The 22,386-nt window shown below is 34.6% G+C and overlaps 1 protein-coding gene and 1 long non-coding RNA gene across 4 annotated transcripts in view; both read right to left on the reverse strand.

Moving 5' to 3' along the window:
- LOC115213528 overlaps nucleotides 1-22,386 on the reverse strand; it is a 498,605-nt gene that overhangs the window by 339,818 nt on the left and 136,401 nt on the right. The gene's annotated exons all lie outside the window — the stretch shown is intronic.
- LOC118762199 lies at nucleotides 1,352-16,419 on the reverse strand. The gene is made up of 3 exons (XR_004997974.1): nucleotides 16,312-16,419; nucleotides 7,910-7,913; nucleotides 1,352-1,363 (listed from the first exon to the last, which is right to left on the reverse strand). It is a non-coding gene; the product is annotated as an uncharacterized LOC118762199 (long non-coding RNA).

Here is a 22,386-nt window from a genome sequence, read left to right on the forward strand (position 1 = left end):
GATCACCATGTCGCGCACATATGGTTGTGATGCATGTGCCTGGTGTACCCTTATCAGACGGGTAGTCATGATGGGTATATTGGGCTTCGTATATTTTACCCCAGTGTCACTTTTAATGGCATGCACTGCTCTCTCAATAATAATAATAATAATAATAATAATAATAATAATAATAATAATAATAATAATAGTAAGAAGAAGAAGAAGAAGAAGAAGAAGAATTTCTCATATATATGCATATATCTGGATTCATAGCACTACTTGAATTATTCACAGTGTTTGAGTAGTGCTTATTTTATTGACTATTAGATAATGAAAGAGATATCAATCTTGGCATGAGTTGGACTCAGAATGTAATCAAATATAACGTAATAGTGCTGTACTGCATATAGTCAATACCAAATTAGGCAACTATTCATCTAAGACAGGCAAAATCAAATTTTCCTTTATATAAATACTATTGTATGGAATTCGTTAAAAAAGATTGGGATGAAAAACTTTTTATCCGAGTTGTTAAGATATTGTTAGATATGGAGCATTTAGGATAAAAACATGAGGTAATATCAATAATGATTGCACTGGAACACAATAAAGCTAATTCTAATTCCTTTCTCAATACATTAATCATTCTAAAATTTCAACTCCCATAGTAAATCAAAAATTATATAAACCAATAGAATAAACAATTATTTACATTAACAAACTAGATAACGATATACGTACTGCAATAGGAATAACGAATTCTCGTATACGCAGGAGTCGATTCATTCACAGTTAAGCTTATCGTTGAATTTTATCAAACTTATTACTTTCTGCTACTTTATTTTACCAAAATTGGTATGTCAAGGTTACCTCAAAGGGGTTTGGAATTCGTAACTTCAATGGCCAAGGCTGTGTGGAATTCGTCAAGTTTGTATGACAAGTGGGGTTATCTGCAGATACATCAACTTTCCCACAACACGCGACTCTACTATGCTGACGTTGAATACCCAAGTTATGTTTAACTCATGAAATTCTTCACAACAATAAATTTAAAATGTTAACCGCTGCATGTCGTTGAAACTACGACCTAAATTAACTGTAAATATTCACAAAGAATAAATATGTATTCATTTTTAAGGTGTGCTAGGGAAATAACAGTAAAAATTTGACGACGCTGAGGAAGACAGCAAAGACTGACTTAGTAGATTTGTACTCCAAAATAAGTGGTTAGGGCAGCGAACTCGCGGTCATAGGATCGCGGTTTCGTTTCCCAGACCGGGCGTTGTGAGTGTTTATTGAGCGAAAACACCTAAAGCTCCACGAGGCTCCGGCAGGGATGGTGGTGATCCCTGCTGTGCTCTTTCACCACAACTTTCTCTCACTCTTACTTCCTGTTTCTGTTGTACCTGTATTTCAAAGGGCCGGCCACTCTCTGTGTCACGCGGAATATCCCCGAGAACTACGTTAAGGGTACACGTGTCTGTGGAGTGCTCAGCCACTTACACGTTAATTTCACGAGCAGGCTGTTCCGTTGATCGGATCAACCGGAACCCTCGTCGTCGTAACCGACGGAGTGCTTCCATCCACTCCAAAATAGAAACAGATACTTATATACGGCAAGGTATTGTGTACACTCTCTACTGCGCTACAGTAGCAATATAACAATAATAATAATAATAATAATAATAATAATAATAATAATAGCACAAAACAGTCATTTCTGAGATAAAAAGAAGGAAAGAAGTCTTCTCGTTATCATAGTATAAATGTATATAAGTATATCAGTACACGACTCGAATTTTTTTTTTTACCTATCGCAAAAGAATGATAGTTAAAGCCAACGCCGGATAAACTTCAACACCGGCATAATGTCTTAATGTAGAGAATCACCGTCATTTGTCAAAAACATTTTTCCGGATTTTGATGAAATACGTACTGAAACGCTGTTTGGATTAATTCTATCGCTACTACGTTATCGCCAAGACAAATAGATTTGTGAGTTTTACTAAAGAAATCACAGCCATTATCATTCTGCTTCGAGAAAATGTGGATGAGAAAGCTGCAATGAATGACAATCGGTAGAGCGCCGGGCGAAATCTATTGTGAGAGTTACTTATGCTTCTTTATTTTCCAAGCCAAAAACGTCAGTGCTGATAAGCCTTTCATTCTTCGGCGATCAATAAGTAAGATTGAGTTCCTGGGATTGATTTATTCGACAAAGCTCTCTCCCCAAATGATGTGTAGCTGAAATATTTTTATACCGCTATTAATTGTTCAGCTCCGTCAAAGCTTACTACTACTACTACTACTACTACAACTGCTGCTACTATTTAGTAAGATAACATATTTATATATATATGATCAGTTTTACTACTTATGGGAGATTGTTTTGCGGAATATTTCGTGAGAATAATTAAAGTAGATTGAGAGAAAAAACATGTGAGAGTATGAAGGAATCCAAAGAGAGAGAAAGAGAAATAAAGAGAAAGAGAGAATGTGAGAAAGAGAGAGAAAGAGGAAGGGAGAATGTGAGAAACAGAGAGAAAGTGAAGAAAGAAATACAGATAGAAAGAGAAGTATGACAAGTATCCTTAAGAACGTTTGCCTCCTGCCTATAGATTTTCCTCATCTATTAGCGAAATCTCTGTTAGCCGAGCAAACCACTATCTCCTATATGCTGGACTATTCAACAGAAATATAGTTGAGTGTAATTTCAGAGAATCATTAAATATCGATTTTCTCATGCCATTTAATGAAAGATACTTCATTAAAATCGATTGCTCTGTCAATTTAATATTTATTTTTCCAATAAATAACTAAACTTTTGTGAAATTTTGTTAGAAATTTTTTACATTTGTCTTTTCCGTATCATCTTTTTCTAATTTATTTTCTCAATTATCCATGCCCTAACAGATTATTATCATTTAAAAATGAATATAGCTTTCTTAAATAGACTCACTCGACACACCAAACAGATAAAAGGGAAATAACATCATCTCTTGTCCATCACTTTCTCTTTCTCATAGTTATTAACTATGGATGTGAAACTGACTGCTATGAGTAGCGAAACCACATTCCAAACTATATAGTAGGATGCTAAATATTTACAACTTCCTTCTTTTAGCACGGATACCTTCATTTTACCCGCTCCAAATCACACGTTTTTTTTTTCTCTTCGATCTCTTCCTTCTTTGTCTTCACAAGCATTTCCTGTTTGAAACGTTGTAACGTCTTTCTTTTTGTAAACTCATACATATAGGTTTTCCAAAATCTTGACTATAAGTTCGTAACTGTGACATTGATAGATATCATAATACTGCCTAGTGGAGGCGCAATGGCCCAGTGGTTAGGACAGCGGTCTTAGGGTCGCGGTTTCGATTCCCAGACCGTTGTGAATGTTTATTGAGCGAAAACAGCCAAAGCTCGACGAGGCTCCGGCAGGGGGTGGTGGGGAACCTAACTGTACTCTTTCACCACAACTTCCTCTCACTCTTTCTTCCTGTTTCTCTTGTACCTTTATTATAGGAAGGTATATTTACTTTGGGGGTTGTGCTCCGTGAAGTTGTGTGCAAATCCGCCGGCTTAATAGACAGGTGAGCATTTCGACTCAGAAGTGCAATTTGAGGAATAAACACTATGAATATTCTTTTCAAGTTTTGACACAAGGCTAGAAATTTCGCGAGGTAGGAAGTAAGTCACTTACATCGACACCAGTATTCAGCTGGTACTTATTATATTGACGCCGAAGGAATGAAATGCAAACTGACCCTCAGCAGTGTTTGCTATCAGAATGTAAATACGGATGAATTGCCGCTAAGCATTTCGTCCGGTGTGCTAACGATTCTGCCAGCTCAGCTTAGCGGTACTTCGTCTGTATTTACGTTCTGAATTCAAATTCCGCTAAGGTCGACTTTGCCTTTCATCCTTTCGGAGTCGATAAATTAAGTACCAGTTGAGTACTGGTGTCAATCTAATGTACTGCCCCCCTCCCCCAAAATTTTGCGCCTTGTTCCTACAGTAGAAAAGAATATTATCCTCTTTCACTGAAAAATAATGTGTGCTCGTATGGTTATGATTCTCGCTTCGGATCCACATTCAATTATACGATGTGTCACACTTTTAAAAAGTGTCTTCTAGCAGAAAGCAGAACGACAATTTCATATCACTTTTCAAAAGAATATGATGATATTTGAGAAAGATTTTGTTGCTACTTCAAGTAGATCAAACAACCATTTAGACGCTATCGCATTAGTTTGCTTGATATACATTTTATCAAGTAGATAATGAAAATTAATTTGCCAGCCCTCTAGTAGATTTGACTAATTTATTACCATAATGACTTAAATACTTGAATTATGTAATGAATATACTTGATAGGCGTAGGAGTGGCTGTATGGTAAGTAGCTTGTTTACCAACCACATGGTTCCGGGTTCAGTCCCACTGCGTGGCACCTTGGGCAAGTGTCTTCTACTATAGCCTCGGGCCGACCAAAGCCTTGTGAGTGGATTTGGTATACGGAAACTGAAAGAAGCCCGTCGTATATATGTATATGCGTGTATGTGTTTGTGCGTCTGTGTTTGTCCCCCTAGCATTGCTTGACAACCGATGCTGGTATGTTTATGTCTCCGTCACTTAGCGGTTCGGCAAAAGAGACCGATAGAAGAAGTACTGGGCTTACAAAAGAATAAGTCCCGGGGTCGAGTTGCTCGATTAAAAAAGGCGGTGCTCCAGCATGGCCGCAGTCAAATGACTGAAACAAGTAAAAGAGTAAAGAGATGGTTTAGTTCTACGAGTATATGTCAAGGGAAACTAACAATAACGCGCCCAGATCTACGAAGAGGGACGAATGTTCTCTTAAGTTACCGAGCAATGGAAGTGAATCCTAAAACCATGTAGTAGCAACGCAAAATTCTTAACCATATAACCATATCTACAATCACAGACATTGGTTTTTAAGTGTAACGTTCACACAATTTTAAGTGAAATGTTTACACATTTTCTCCAAATGTTGAGATTATCTGTTTTAAACACATGTACAAATGAGGATAAAGACGCATGCGTAGTGAAAATATAAAATAGCTTCGAACGGAATTCGAACAGAGCCTCAAACAATTCAGAAACATCATTCTATGATTCATGCTTCAATTATCATCAACTGGATAACTGAACTTTATAAATTTGTTAAACTAGATTGTTTTTTTCGTTGTAAATTTTTGTGAGCACACAAGGTATCTAAGACCTTATTTAATGTCTATTAAAAAAAAAACACCCCGAGTTCAAGAGCGAGTTGTAGTTTTAGCTCTTATTTCTACCTTCATTCGTAGAGGTTCACTCGTTGGCTCAACATGTTATCACTATTAAAATCAATAGTTGCGATTCAGATGTATCTTTTTTATTGCTCCCAGTGAAAAGAAAGATTGAAACCATCTTTGAAACATGTTTTGACGACAGCATAAACTCTGAAGTGATGTTAAACGAATAAATTATAGTAAATTTTCTAATTATTTTTGTGTTTTTTTTTCTAACGTGAAAACAATCTATCTATTTATTGCTGGTTGATTTTGCTCAGAGGAAATATGCTTAAGTGAAATTGAAAGCTAAAATGTCAATGTTATATTTTAGTTTGGAAAGATTTATAATGTGAGCATAAAACAGATTATTCACAGGGGAACTCAAATATTACCGTACTCTAATAGTATACATTTTATCTATATAATGAACGGCTATTATGACACCTGATTGAATTATATCGATATAAATTTTTATATAAGTTGAGAAATATTAACTTCCGTATTAAGTTTTACATTAAAATACAGATTCCATTAGATGGCAGTCATTACTAATAACGTTGTATTGTTTTACTATATATATATATATATATATATATATATATATATATATATATATATCTTTTGTAGTTGCTTGAGGTTATGACACAAAATTATTTGAAAGCAAAGCTAGAAACAATTTCCGATATATCTATATTCAGCTGATAGCATCTATTATAGGTAACGTGATTTTTATTTTACACGAATGGATAGTAACATCTACGGCATCAGGTGATTTATTTTTGAAATTTCCGCATATATAAGAAATCTTACCAAGAAAGCATACATGATTCAGTAGAAAAACTGAATTAAATGCAACTATGTCAATACAACGATTCCAAGGGTTCGTTTGATTTTTTAGTCAAGAAGGAAAGCAATTCTCATGATGCTTTCTGATGCCTCCATAACTGGCAGGTAGAAAACAACAAGGTATCTTCAAATCCGAGGATTGCTTCGAATGTTTTAACAGTCAGGCATCCACTATCTTCACCAAAGATTCCAGTTGGCGGTGTAGAATCTTGTGGTGTATTAAATGCATCATGCAAGTACGCTAATGCATCATCTGTGATATGCAAACAGAAGGTACTAACCGTAATAAATACAAGAAGTTTCAGGCGATGAAGTTATATGCCTGCTAACCCACTTTATTGGCATTTTTTTTTATCTATCTCGAATCTCTGTCCCACTGTTCAACCAGTCCCACCTATGATCTCGAGCAAATTCAGTTGTGGTTACATGGAAATAATTGCGTAATCCCTTGTTCTGTAGTGCTGCTTCTTAACGTCTTTCTTGTACTACTTGTTTTATTCTTTTCTTCTCCCCGGCTTCCAATATAAACTCATTTCTAACCCTCACTCAAAAGGCTTCCCCACTTTGGGTTAGATATCTCAACAAGTTTCCTTGTACAATATGCACACATTCTTCCACACTTATCAGTTCCTTTCCTCCATTTGCTATCAGACACACACACACACACACACACACACACACACACACACATGTATATATATGCAGACTTCAAGTCAAATCGTCCCAACACTTTTCACACATAATGTTATAATTTCAATACATCAAATAAATAAACTGAAACAAATAAATTAAAAGTAGCTTTTACTAAAAGTGGCATTTCTTTCCTCGTGAAACAATATAAATCTAATAGAATTTGCAAACATTCATCGCTCTGAACTACACAAATGTTCCACGTGCATAAAAGCTAATAATACACGGGATTATAGACGAGATTTCTTCGACATTTACATTAAACAAAAGACGGGAAAACTATAGCAAAACGACGTCAAAACATCATCCCATATACAAAATTTGGTTAACGAAAATAAATAAATACATCTACAAAAAAGAAATTGATATCTTAGACAGGATAAAAGCGACTTGCAGAAAAGAGAGAACACAATCACAAGCTGCCTCACTCGAACAAACCAGATAATTCTTTGCACGTTTAAAAGCAAAAATGAATTCTTCCTATGCTGAGTACAAGTGTATAACTAGAGTGTAGTATATGTGAGTTGCATACAGAAGGAAGACAACCATAATGTTGAGCATGTGTATTTATGTGTCCTCCTATTTGATAAGAGTAAACCGGAAACACGCATACACACAAGACAAGAAAAGGAAGAAATTCCTCCCCTGCTAAATAACTAAAAAATCACTTACGAATACATAGTTGTAAATGTTATTCTTTACTAATCCGATAAAATCTGTACCAGCTTATGCTACTTTCAACCTCAAACTCTGTGGAAACTCGAATCTAGTCCACCCCAAAAATTAGCCGCCAATTCCTGTAGTTGAATATATACAAAACATTCATGCATACATGGATCTACGTATTTACATAAAGACTTGTATTTCAGTCGACATTACCAGTGAGGAAAAGAATAATTACAAACTACTGCGGAATAGAATTTTCCACCCAGATTTTAGATATATCTTATCAGCTATAACTGGTAGAGGTTGATACCAATTAGAAATAAATGTCTAAGTAATTCGTTTGAATATCTAGAGATCCCCGGTGCAAATGAAAAATGACCAGCAGATTTGCACATTACAAATAAAAGTTTATCAGAAAAGTAATTATATACACCAAACTTGAATTGACTTGAAAATAGTATATATACAGCGATACAACTTTTATTTATTAACAACTGGCTCATTTATGTATAAGAAGAATTTACATAATAAATAATTACATCATATATATTTGCATAGATATACTTGTGTGTGTGACATATGTAAGAATGAACACACACATATAAATACACACACACGCATACACACACATACGCATACACATATACACGCGCAACAGGCACACATACACATACACACAAAGAGAGAGAGAGAGAGAGAGACCAAATCACAGTAGGCTTCCACGTCCTTCTTGTTCATGAAAATAGCGTGGTGGATATGCAATGAAATGTAAAAAAAAGATGAAAAATATAATCAGAAATTTGAAGCATGCACGTCGTTCTTTAATTTCGTAGATCTCTTGCGCTCGAAACATTTGTCGTATGCATAGAAAACAAACAAAAGAGCACACACACACACACACACACACAAAATAATACACATACACACACGATTGAGCAAGTGTACACATGCATATGTATATGCATGTGTGTATATATATATACATGCATATGTAAATGTATATAGATGTATACATATATACATATAAATGTATGTAATATATATATATGCCTATATATGTTTATATAAGTATGTACGTATATATATATATATATATTTATGTATATATATACATATATATATATGTATGTATACGTATATATATATATATATATGTGTGTGTGTGTGCACGCATATATATATATATACGTACATACTTTCGTACATACTTTCATGCATGCATACATACATACATACATACATACATACATACATGCATGAATACATACAGACTTTCATGCATAGACCACAGAGGCGCACACAAGCACACACTCTGACACATATATACCCTGTGGAATTTTACATTATATCCCTTGATCCGGTCTTTTTAATAACATGTAGTTTATTGCATTCCGTTTTGTTACAGATAAATAATACTGACAAAAGAGCAGAGGAAGGGGAAAAATCATTGAATCTCTGTCATGTAGTGCAGCGATAAATAAACCTATTAGAAATATATTGTGACCTTATGTACAGAAATTCTAAGAATACTGTTAGTACTGCAACCTCTTTTCTTACTCATGAGCTCTGTTATTCTTAATTATTTTCTTTGGCGTGCCAAGCAGGTCATGCTAGGTGAAGGATAGGAAATTATTCAGAACTTTTAGGCCAGGAAGTACAGAAAGAAATATTTTGTACCGAACGAAACATAGCAATATCCCGCCTTTTGCTTTACATTTACAAATAATACAAGTGTTGTGAAAGACTTATGGAAAAGAAAGTCTGAATTTTCGTTAAAGGAATAATACAAAAAATGGTACCTACCGTTGGCGTAGAATGATGGGTATAATTACAAAATTAAGAATTAGGCCACAAAAATATTGATTTTTATACTTTATAAGAAAACTAATTTTTCTTAGCTGACACAGGGATATATGAGACCATGATTTGGACTTACTAGTCCTCAACAGAGAACAAAGAATACATCTGCATTAGTGTTAAGTGCTTTGCTAACATGAAGAACATATCCATTTATGGTCCCCTAGTGGGCAATAGGTTTACTAACTGTTAAAACTACGAAATGTTTTATATGCTGTAGACAAAAATATTTAAGCAGTTGTGCAGAGAGTTCTTCATTTCGTATATGGATCGATAATTTGTACATTTACCCATAGAGAATAATAATATCTACATGATCGTTTAGGCAAACACAATTTGATATTTCGTAACGCGTGTTGTCTCTGGATAGGTTTATGTGTATACATAGACACACATAGATGCACACACAACTACATATGGATTTATAAATGCCCATATTCAAGCATACTCATAGGTGTGTGTGTCTATGTGTGTGTGTCTGTGTCTGTGTGAGTGTGTGCGCGCGCGTCTATTGTGTAAAATATTGGTACTCAAATATTTTGGAGGCTGTCGCAATGCGAATGACCGTACGAAAAGAAGAATTAAATAATAATAACAATACAAAATAAAATGCCGAGAAATATTGGGGTAAATTGCAATTTACCATCTTAAATTGCAAATTATGTTGAAGGGAGTTTGAAAATTTTAAAACATATCTATTGATTGATTACATTTGTACGTAAACGCCGTTGTGTGTCAGTATGTGTGTGGTTGGCGTACGTGTAGACAAATTTCTTCCAAAGACAGCGGGTTTTTGAAGCCATGCTCATTTGGATTCCTGAGCCGACAAGTACAAAGCTCCTTCCAGACCAGCATGCTTGTTCATTACAGAAATAATCGTTCCATATTTCGATGCTGGTTCATTTTCTTAGGTGAGTGAAAATGGCAAAATCAACAGGAAAGTATTTTCTTAAAAAAACAAAGCACTCTCGGGTAAATATATATATATATACATATGTGTACACACACATATATATAATATACATAAATATATCTCTATGTCACGCTGGTGAGACCCATATTGGAGTACGGGATTCAAGACTCTTCTCTTTATCTCCTCAAAGACATACAACATCTCGAAAGAGTCCAGAAGCTGGATACCCGCATGGTTCTTGGTCTCAAGAATTTGTCTTATGAAGAAAGGCTGAAGACGCTCGACCTTTATTCTCTAGAAAAACAATGACGCCGTGGAGATCTCATTCTTGCTCACAACATCATAAGCGGAAAGTGTAACCTCTCAAAAGAGCTGTTCTTCACTCCTGCTACAGAGCGTCGGCTGCGGGATCATTCCGAAAAGCTCTATTTGCGACGATTTCATCTAAATCGAAGGAGGGGGGCTTTCTCCATCCGGGTTGCGGATCCGTGGAATAAGCTGCCAGACGAGATAGTGAAGATGCCGACGACCGCTCGGTTCAAAGTCTCCCTTGACCTCAAGTGGCCTGAACTCTTTACATGAACACCACCCTGTACATAACTCCATGTCCCCCTACATGGCCTTGCTTTTTGCTTTTTGAGCCCAAAAATTAACTAACTAACTAACTAACATATATTTGTACATGTGGGTGAATGCATGTATGCATATGTGTGTGTGTGTGTGTACACCCGTACACATATAAACTATTCTATAGATAATTAAATCAGCATTAAGGAAAAGAACGATTTCACAGTAACTGCAACAGAGTTGGGTGACGTATGAATAAATTATTGTATGATCATATACACACAACTTCACACGCACAAATGCACACAGAATATATATATATATATATATATATATATATATATACGTATACATAAACACACACACACACATATATATATATATATACGTATACATAAACACACACACACACACACACACACATATATATATATATATATATATGTGTGTGTGTGTGTGTATGTGTGTGCGTGTGTATGTGTGTGTGCCTGTATATGTGGTGTGTGTAATATATATGTCTGCGGGTTTCTAATTTATAGCGGTCTTCTTGTGTATGTATGTTTGTATTCAAATATGTGATTCTTTATAAATTTCGTTTCAGTGTGAATGATTATTCCAGATTTCTGACAAAGTTCAATTTAATCAATTCCTGGATATTTCCGAAAATAATTTTCTCTCACTTTGCTCATCGGAAAAGAAAAAAAAAAAAGAAAATGCTATTCATCAGAATATAGTAAAAGTAGTTGCCTCACAATACTATCTTCGAGTGGTGTCATATTATATATTTTGCAGTATAACTAAGGAAGGCATGTTGTATTTATATAACGAGAAGTGTCGAATCACGTTCATGAATACTTGGGCAAACCTGATTCCAAACGAAAATCGAAACTGTGAGAACATTTAGGAGATAAAAATGAGTGATTTTATGAGTGAGGTGGGCATAGAATCGAGCGCTATATTACGGTGTACGGTGAATCACGATGTATGAGTAATCAATCTATAAATATTTGTATGAGGTTTTATTTAGGGAGGAAAAGATTTTCAGTGTTAATAAGAGTACACAGTGACACAGTGAGAGAAAATAAAAATAGAAGTGAATATGTACGAAACCATTAAATACTCGTTATATGTGTTTATTTTATTTATTTTTTTTTTTGTACTGTTCGATCCGGTAAATCGCTTCAAGGACGACTTCCTCATTTCACTGGTTGTTAAAACACCTGTAAGTCATAGACAGGCGACACAGGAGTGATGGACACTGATATTTCGTCATACATATATATATATATATATATGCATATACATATATGTATACATATATGTGTGTGTGTGTGTGTGTTAACATATACATACTTATATACATTCATACACGCACACATATACATATCTGTACACATATAAACTTACTTTTTTTTTCAGTTTGAATAAATTTTGATAGACTACCTACTTAGTAACTAGTTTGCGAAAGAAAGCATCCTGTTCTGTTCCTTAATGATCCCAGATATCGCTACTATTTGTAATGCATGGATTAAGGAATTGCGTTCCCCACTGACTTCATTCAGGACAGATTGCTACGAATCCTGCTTTTCCAATTATAATTATGTAGCTGAAAGTGTATTTCGGGTACTGGATATACAAACGCCTCGTGAATGGTTCAGAGATGTCTCCTTGCCCTTGTAATTTCCTAACCATGCTGGTATGCAGAGTGAAGTTGATTTCCGCAACAGAATGTATAATTTCCTTGTGACCCTCCAAAACAAAATCTGGCCGGTTGGGTTTTAACTTGGTGGCTGCTTTACTTTTTAAGTTCCCTTAAATCGTCTATATCTCCATTGATGTTAAAGTTTCCTGTAACCCTGAGCAATTTGCAAGTGCGACCGTTATCTTACTGAGTTCTTGTAGTAACAACTTCAGAATGCCATATGTTGGCGTGAGAACAGGCACTGCAAAAGTATTGTGGACTATATGTTTGTTCTATGCTGAGAGTTCTGATAAACATATTCTGAATATGTATGTATTTACGCATGTATGTTTGCATGTACGTATGCATGTATGTACGTTCTAAAGTATATACATGCGTTCCTATGTATGTATGTATGTATGTATGTATGTATGTATGTATGTATGCATGTATGTATTTATATATGTATGTATGTATGTCAGGTTACTTTCGAGTGCTACTGGTAACATGTAACCCAGTACAACCTGTTGCATGGTCGGGTCGTTGGCGACTAAACCGGCAACCCCACCAAGCTTGCTTGGTGAGAAGGGTGTTTATTGGACACCCTGCGGTATGAAAAAGAAAACCCGTCAAAGGACGGAGGAACTCTTGAGAGTCAACGGCCATCCAATAAATGCCTTAAAGCTGTATTATGCTCGGGGACATAGAAGTAATCGGACTGAATACCCGATCGCGCGGTTAAACCATTGGGAGTGAAGGACTCCTAGCCTTTGTTAGGGCATCCTTCTAGGAGAAGGTAACTTAGGTAACTGGGATAACTCCGACATAAAACCTGCGACTCAGCGGTTACCGATGATGCTGACTTGTTCTTCTTTTCGGATGTTGGCTGCTGTTGCTTAGTGAGTGGGATTGACTCAGTGCACAGCTTTTCCTCACTTAAAAAAAAATCTTCTTGCACAGGCATTACATGATAACAAGATTGATTAAGCTTCGTGCAATGGCCATACTCGATAACGAGGGGGCAGCCACCATGCATATATGTATGTATATGTGTATGCATATATATATGTATGTATGTATGTATGTATGTATGTATGTATGTATGTATGTATGCATGTATGCATATATGTATGTATGTTTGTATCTATGTATGTATGCATGTATACATATATGTATGTATGTATGCATATATGTATGTATGCATGTATGTATGTATGTCTTCCAGCCCAACCAGCAGGAAAGCACCATGCGAAATCTAGAACAGTGGCATTACTCATCATGAGTCAATCACAGAAAACTCATGTCACAGGAAATCTGCAATACTTTCAAGCCTTAGAGTACGCGGTTGCTCTATGACTCATACTTCAGCGATAGATAAAGAATAAGGAATAAAGAAATTGATAAAAATACTGAAATGAAATATAATTGTTAAAATCTTTTGAATGTTCAACAAACATGTTTAAATAAATCTTGAAATACTTTAGAAAATACTGAATGAACTTTATGAGTGAAACCGTGTTTAATTCGGGCGTGAAGAGCCTCATATGATGTTCTATTAGATATCAATATCAGGAAGAAATCAGGACAAAAAGTGCGGTATCTGACAAGTTTTCTGTCAACGATCGAATGTCAATTGTGTCTATTACTAAAAAAAGAAAGGAGAAAAAAATCTCTGATATAAACTAAAGAAATCGAAGGACAGAAATTTTTAGCCAATCGTAGACTAATGAATTTAGAAAAAAAATTGAATTAAAATACACTTCGAATAACAGTAATAGAGAAAAAATAGAATTAAAATGGTGAAATTATAAATGATTTTGCTTTAAAGAAATTTTGCTTCCAAATTTCCAGGCAAACGTAACTTATACAAATTATCGACCTGCCTCGCTCTCTACGTCATTGGCTTTCTCACCCTATAAAAATACGCAACCACAAACAAGCACACCTCTCTATATAAGTGTTTGTGTGTGTGTATCCGTGCACGTGTGGGTGTGTATGTGTGCTCCTTACCATGCTTCTTATGACGCTCGAAAATAAAGTAAGAAAAGTATATAAGAACTATTGAATGAAATGAAAGATTGCCTTCATTTTGCCATTTACGTATGTGCAATCTGTAAGTAAGTATGAAGTTGAACTCCATTACATTTCGTTCAACACAGTTTGACATCACCGATTCTTTAACTCTCTCTCTCTCTCACTTTAAGCACATACAACTTTGTACAATATTGTAAGACATGTCTAAACTTAAGGGAAAAAAATCTATCATATCATTTATACATAACATAGATGCACACATGTGAACGAGTGATAGTATTCTGATACATCGAACGTGTAAGTGATATTCACAAAACATATATTCATAAATACGTATATTCACACGCTTAGATATTCGTGTAAATGTGCATGTTTATGTAAATAAATATATACATATATATGTATATATATATATATATATAATATATATATATATATATATATATATATATATATATATATATATATATATATATACATATACGTATATATTGCGTGTGTATGTACATATATATACATACATATACGTATATACTTATATTTATATATATAAATAAATATATATATATATGTACGTATATTCATATACATAAATATATATATGCATATATATACATATGTATTTAAACATACACACACACACACACACATATATATATATATATATATATACAAATATATACATACATTTATATATGTGTATATATATATATATATATATATGTAGATATATATATGCATGCACACACACATACATATATACATGTATATATATATATACATACACATATATATACATACATATATATATATATATATATGTGTGTGTGTGTGTGTATGTATATGTACATATATTTGTATCGAACTAGTATTGATTTTAGTTGCAATGCACGTATTTCCGATATAAATTTCATATGCCCAAATTTGACATCCTATACAACTGCATTCTATACAAACATTTCAAAATTATCACCTTTATAACCTGTAATCGAGAATTAAATTCAATATCATTTACTACTGCTCTCTGTATATAAAGTGCTTTTTTTTTTGCTACGGCCATATTCACAGTGGTTGAAAATGATCCAAATTCCTGAGATAAACTATTCAGTGAGTGTATGCTTTCGACTGAATTGGTGAAACCAATTTCGTGAGAGTAATTGAAAAGGAAGAAATCCGTACAAAACAGATAAGGCAAAATTCAGAAAATGTTATTGCATCCAACTACGACATTACGACGGAGATTCTTACAGAAACATGAACACAACAACGACAGCAACAACAGCAGTAACAACATTAACAGGAGCAGCAACGTCAACAACAGCAACAGCAGCAAGTACAGCAATACTGATACTAATACTAATAATAATATTCCAACTTGTTGTCTCTTGAGGTCTCTGGGTGAGACTTGGAGCCAACTTGTACAAATGTAAAGCAAAAGTCAAACGTAAAATAATAATAATAATAATAATAATAATAATAATAATAATAATAATAATAATAATAATAATGATAATGATAATAATCTTTTCTAGTATAGGCGCAAGGTTTGAAATTTTGGGGAGGGTGATAGTCGATTACATCGACCCCAGTGCTCAACTTCAACTTAATTTATCGACCCCGAAAGCATGAAGGTATAATAATATTAATAAATAATTTGTTTATTCGCCACAGGGGCTTACATAAAATTACATTAAGAGACATACAACAACATAAAAGGCAAAAACAGGACGGTACAATGGTTTTTACAACGTGTAAGCAGTGTATATAACGAGTAAAAATTAACCGATTTAAAACTCCCAATAGGGGAGGCGCATTAAGGACCTCGTGAATAAACCCACAAAAGTCACGGGTGCCTGAACAACAGGGCAAAAGCCCTTCTTTTGTTTACAGGTGCATGCTCAGAATGAGAGCTTGGCCAAAGAAGAAAGAGTCTGTCTTTAACCCTTTCAATCATGTTCACCATACAGTACGAGGCAGTGGCTTTCATGGCTTCACATCTTAACTGATTCGAAGTGCTATCATGTACATTGTTTTGTCTTAGTATAAAAGATGGGCCACAGCAAATATTCTGCTCACTACTACAGATTTGCTTGTCAGTTGTTTGACCTTAACCAGTTGAGCCTGTCTTTTAGTGGTTGAGGATATGTGCATCTCTGATCACAAGTATTGGGGGAGCATCATAGCCATATGCCGAGAAGAATTCTTTGGGATTTGGATAATTCACCTCTGGAAACATGGGTGTTTCGTTCAACATCTTTAATCAAGCCTTATTGAGGAACCTTTTGAGCGGGATGGTCTACTCAACCTGAAGAAATTTCTAACTGGGCCCCACCTACGAGGTCATGTGCTGTTAATCTTGATATGAGAAAACTATGTCACGCACATATGTTTGTAATGCATGTGGCTGGGGTGTCCTTATCTGACGGGTAGTCATGATGGGTATACTGGGCTTCGCATAATTTTACCCCAGTGTCACTTTGATGGCATGGACTGTTCTCTCACTCATTAATAATAATAATAATAATAATAAGAAGAAGAAGAAGAAGAAGAAGAAGAAGAGGAAGAAGGAGGAGGAGGAAGAGGAGACGAAGAAGAAGAAGAAGAAGAAGAAGAAGAAGAAGAAGAAGAAGAAGAAGAAGAGGAAGAAGAAGAAGAAGACTACCAAACAAATATGAAAATACGTTTGTTATTATCTCATTGAAATCACAGTGTTCTTGTCCACAGATGTAAAGAAAAAGCAACTAGAAAATGACCTATCACACATGGACACAATATATGACATTAGAAAAATGACCTTGACCTACGCACATGGAAACAATATATGCCAAACTATAGAAAATAGACATAACCAAAAAAAGTGGACATAAGAAATTCGAACATTAACAGCTTAATAATATTCTTATGAAAGTCATAATATTCTCATTAAACCATCAATTTTCATCTAATATTCATTTGGTTGAATGCTTACAGGACATGTTTATCCAAGGATGGTCTAATGTTAAGCAAAAATAGCTAAATTCAAAATGAATAATTTCTTTTTATTTATATAACACCTAATGTAATATCGATCAGCATAGTGTCTCCTAACTGCTTCCTCCGGCTGCTCTTTACAGTAGTTTGTTTTAAACCCAATTTAGCTCCGATCAATCTGACCTAGACAAATCGCAATTCAAACCATTACACTCTTTTCTGAACGAAACCGGTATCATCAAATCTCACATGGTGCAATAGAATAAGATGTGAGTTAAAGATTTGCTACTGTATAGCGACGGTATTTGGTTTATGGGGGAAAATTCTCACCTAGTACCCAACACTTGCCTAGCATACAACACTCACACACAGCTGTATGATTTTTGCATGCAGTGGTTCACCCCAGCTCATAGACAAAAACAGTGGCAAAGTAGCTAAACGTGGCTGATGGTGACCAAAATGACTTAAATTGAATTTACTTGAGGCATTTTCATTCGATATTTGACGCACAGTATGGTATACCACGCTTCCCTTCTGCCACATGTTACGTGTGAACCACATGGTAAATAGAAGAGAGTGATGATATTCGTCTGGCGCAGCACTTCCGTAGTATAGGTAATACCGAACATATATCAAAATATTAGAAGAGATCTGTGGGGATGTTTGTGATTTTGTACGTATATTCACAAAAATATTTACGTGATCAGACCTGGTTGGTCGTAAAACAAAAATGACTTTTTTTAAAGAAGATACTCAGTGGATAAGATAAAGTAGAATTCTTAGTTACCAGAAAGAAAAAATTAGTCGATAGATTATATATTATTCAAAGAAGAATACAGTGTACATTCAAACACAAAAGAGATACCCGAAGAATAGGATATCTGACTCGCTAGAAAGAGCAGTTAAAACTCCAAGCCACCAATTGTTGTAATTCCGAAAGTGATTGGAAAATAAAAACTTTTACCTTAATCCTAGACCCTGTAAGGTTTCTGTAGACTTAATTACAGACTGAAATAAAATAATTTCAGTCTATACCTGATGCTGCTTTTTCGGTAGGTTCCCAAACGTACACTGTATTCTTCTTTGAATAATATATAGTCTATTGACTAATTTTTTCTTTCTCGCTAGACCACTGGTAACTAAGAATTTTTCGACTAATATTCTTGCTACCCTAAGATTTTAATTAATGATTAATTAAAATTTTTTGGCTAATTCTTGAAGAAAATCGGCAATTTATTATTTTAGTGCTGGTTGAGTTCCGCTTCTGCGCGGTAGATTCAAAAAAATATAACCTATAGACACGTGCCGGGTTATTTATCGCTCCGTGCCTATGTGTTCAGTCCTGGCAACCTACTGAAGAAGCAGCATCAGGTATAGACTGAAATTATTTTATTTCAGTCTGTATTTAAGTCTACAGAAACCTTACAGTGTCTAGGATAAAGGTAAACGTTTTTATTTTCCGATCACTTTCGGAATTACAACAATTGGTGGCTTGGTGTCTTAACTGCTCTTTCTAGCGAGTCAGATATCCTATTCTTCGGGTATCTCTTTTGTGTTTGAATGTACACTGTATTCTTCTTTGAATAATATATAGTCTATTAACTAATTTATTCTTTCTTGCTAGACCACTGGTAACTAAGAATTTTTCGAGGAATATTCTTGCTACCCTAAGATTTTAATTAATGATTATATATATATATATATATATATATATATATATATATATATATATATATATATCGGGGTAGAGAAAGGGTGAGTGTGGGAAGGAATGAAGAGGAAAAGAAATAGGATGAAGTCAAGTAATATACTAATAAGTTTTCTCTCTAAATATTTAAACGGCTTCATTTCTATCGTATGAATGTGCAACATAGAAATAAAATTTGTGAAAGTTGGTTATCCACAACTGTGTTGAAAATTGTACAAGTTAATATACTGTATAATAACTATTTGCATCGGAAATAGCTTCCTTTCAACGAATATTAATTTACGCATCCAACGTAACTTGGATGAACTAATTAAACGCCTTTAGCTGCGGTAATCGTTCTAACTATTCATCTCGTATAGTCGTTGATCGCAAGAGAGCACATATATTGGCAAAACGAAATTTACTCAACTTGCGTACGTTATGATTTCTCAAGATGATCACCGCAGCTAACGGCGTTGAAAACTACACATTCAAGTTACGTCGGACGTGCAAATTAATAATAAATATGTATTTTCATTAATATGTTAACAAAAATGAAAGCCATCTTTTAAAGTAAAAAAAAATTCATCCTAAATCATAAAATACTAATGGAAGACGTGGAGATATAGCTGTAACGAATTAAATTACTAAGCATTTGTTATACTGGATATAGCAATAGATGGCTAGTACTTAGCTGCAAAGCATATTAACGATGGCTATATTTGCATTTGTATTATACAGTTACTCATCAGAAATATACGCAATAGGAATATTAAAGTTTCAATGGCCCAGTGGTTAGGGCAGCGATCTTGCGGTCGGGGGATGGCAGTTTCGATTCCCAGACCGGGCGTTGCGTGTGTTTATTGAGCCAAAACACCGGCAGGGGGTGGTGGCGACCTCTGTTTTACTCTTTCGCCCCAACTTTCACTCACTCTTTCTTCCTGTTGTTCGAGTGACGCTGCGATGGACTGGCGTCCTGTCCAGCCGGGGGGAACACATACGCCATAGAAACCGGGAAACCGGGCCCATGAGCCTGCCTAGGCTTGAAAAGCGCGAAGAAAGAAAGAAGTGCTTGACATATCAACTCAAACTTTAGTCCTTGAGTTACTGACGCAACTTGTTGATTATTTACGGAATACGTTTCCGTTTTTAGGTTCGGGTTCTATTGACACCGAAGACAAATTTGCCTTCCATCTCCCTGGAGTTATTAAGATAAACTATCAGTCAGCTACTATAATTAATGTTAACGAACACGCCTCTCCTTAAATTTCAGGTTTTGCCGCTAAAATATATATATATATATATATTATAAAGAAATTATTGAATTGGATTGTAACAAACACTTAATGGAACTTGAAAAATTGATGGAATGATAAAGAGATGAAATACTATTCAAATAGAAAAACAATGACATTGAAATTAGTTGTGGATGAAATGTGAAAAGAAATCATTAAAACAGAAAAGTCTTATATAAATATTTGAAATATATTTTTAAATTGATAGATACTGTGTGATTACAGCTTAAAGATCAATTGTGTCAGAAGTTGTGAAAGTAATGAGCAGCATTTTTGGAGAGGCTGTGGAAGTTGGTATTGCAATATGTTAACGAAGCGCAACTGAAAATTTTCTTGCATTAAATGCATGCGGCATGGAACCGTAGTTTCGATATGTAGCCTCCGAAAATATATCATTGAAACCTCTCACTTATCAGACGTACCTCTATATCGTGCATGAAACATACATGCATACATACATACATACATACATACATACATACATATATAACTGTTTCGTGTATCTATTAATGAATATATATGAATGTTTGTATATATGCCTGTACGTGTGAGTGAGAGTGCGAGAGAGAGAGAGGGAGAGAATGGGGTGGTGCTGGAGAGTGTGTGTGTGTTTATCTGTATAGATATGTGTAAATAGAAAGGCTTTCTATTTTTATTCCAGGCAGGGACAAAAAACAGTCGGTAAAAAGAAAAGACGAAAGGGTTTTACGTCCCCTAAATCAAAATGATTGCACCAGTGGGGATGCAAAAGGTTACTTGTTACAAAACCCAACTGAAAACAGACTTGCTGCAAGTAAGAGCCACTACTATTCATTCAAAAAGTAACAAAGCGCTCCTAATCTAGACGAGAAGAAATATTGCAGCCAAGACCTACCCTAGCATTACAGATACCAGAAATAATGATTTGGTCATCAATAGGAAAAAAGTACGACACATATTTCTGAAATTCTCAGAGTAGATAGATATGGAATGGCGTGAGGAGTTGGTGGATAACCCAAGAAGACAATCACATAACTCTAAGAAGAGAGTGACAAAACAGTCTAGTATTTCGGAGATCGATATTTAATGGCAACTCATCCAGGTTATCAGCTACGTTATTCATGATCATAAAGAAAGCATCCTACTCTCATCTACCGGTTTGGTAAGTGAATAAGGAAGAAGAGAAAATAGAAACACAACTACAACAACAGTCCATATCAAATAGTTCATCTACACTACAGATACAACAACTATTTACGGTTTTATAATCTACTGCCGTCGCTGAATTGTAAAGCAGTCACTGGCACTAAACCGATCAACATTTGTGTGTGTGTGTGTGAAAGTGTGTGACAAACTAATTTAAAGTTGCCTCAGTGCTTTGAAACTCACACAATATTCATAAAAATCTATGATGATTGAGATAACGCTTCGTTTCAGTTTGATCCAATGTTTTTTTCTTCTTTTTATATTTACACTTATAAATAATAACTCCCAAATATAAACACAGATTTATCGTACAACGAAGACTTGCTGAAAGGAATTCTTGCAAACATTTTTTGAAGAAAAATAATGACAACATTCTATTATTTATTTCTATGCACTTATTTAATATTGCAGTTTTTTTGTTGTTATTATAGTATTTTCTTTACATAGAAGTATTGTTCCTCTCTGTGAAAGTTTTTCTTATATATGTTTTATTTCATTTCTATTACGAATATTAATTCTTATTATTATTCGTCTATATATTGCCTGCGATCTTATTAAAGAAGGATAAAAGGATAAGAAAAAGAAAACTATTTTTTCTTTCTTTTTCTTACTCGGTAATTTACACATACAGATATATGCGTACACATAATAAAATAGTATTTAAACAATAGTTATGAATAGGAACCAAAATAATATATACATATGTTAGCATACCAGTAAA

This window comes from Octopus sinensis, linkage group LG1, assembly GCF_006345805.1.
Source record: "Octopus sinensis linkage group LG1, ASM634580v1, whole genome shotgun sequence".
NCBI classification, from domain to species: Eukaryota; Metazoa; Mollusca; class Cephalopoda; order Octopoda; family Octopodidae; genus Octopus; species Octopus sinensis.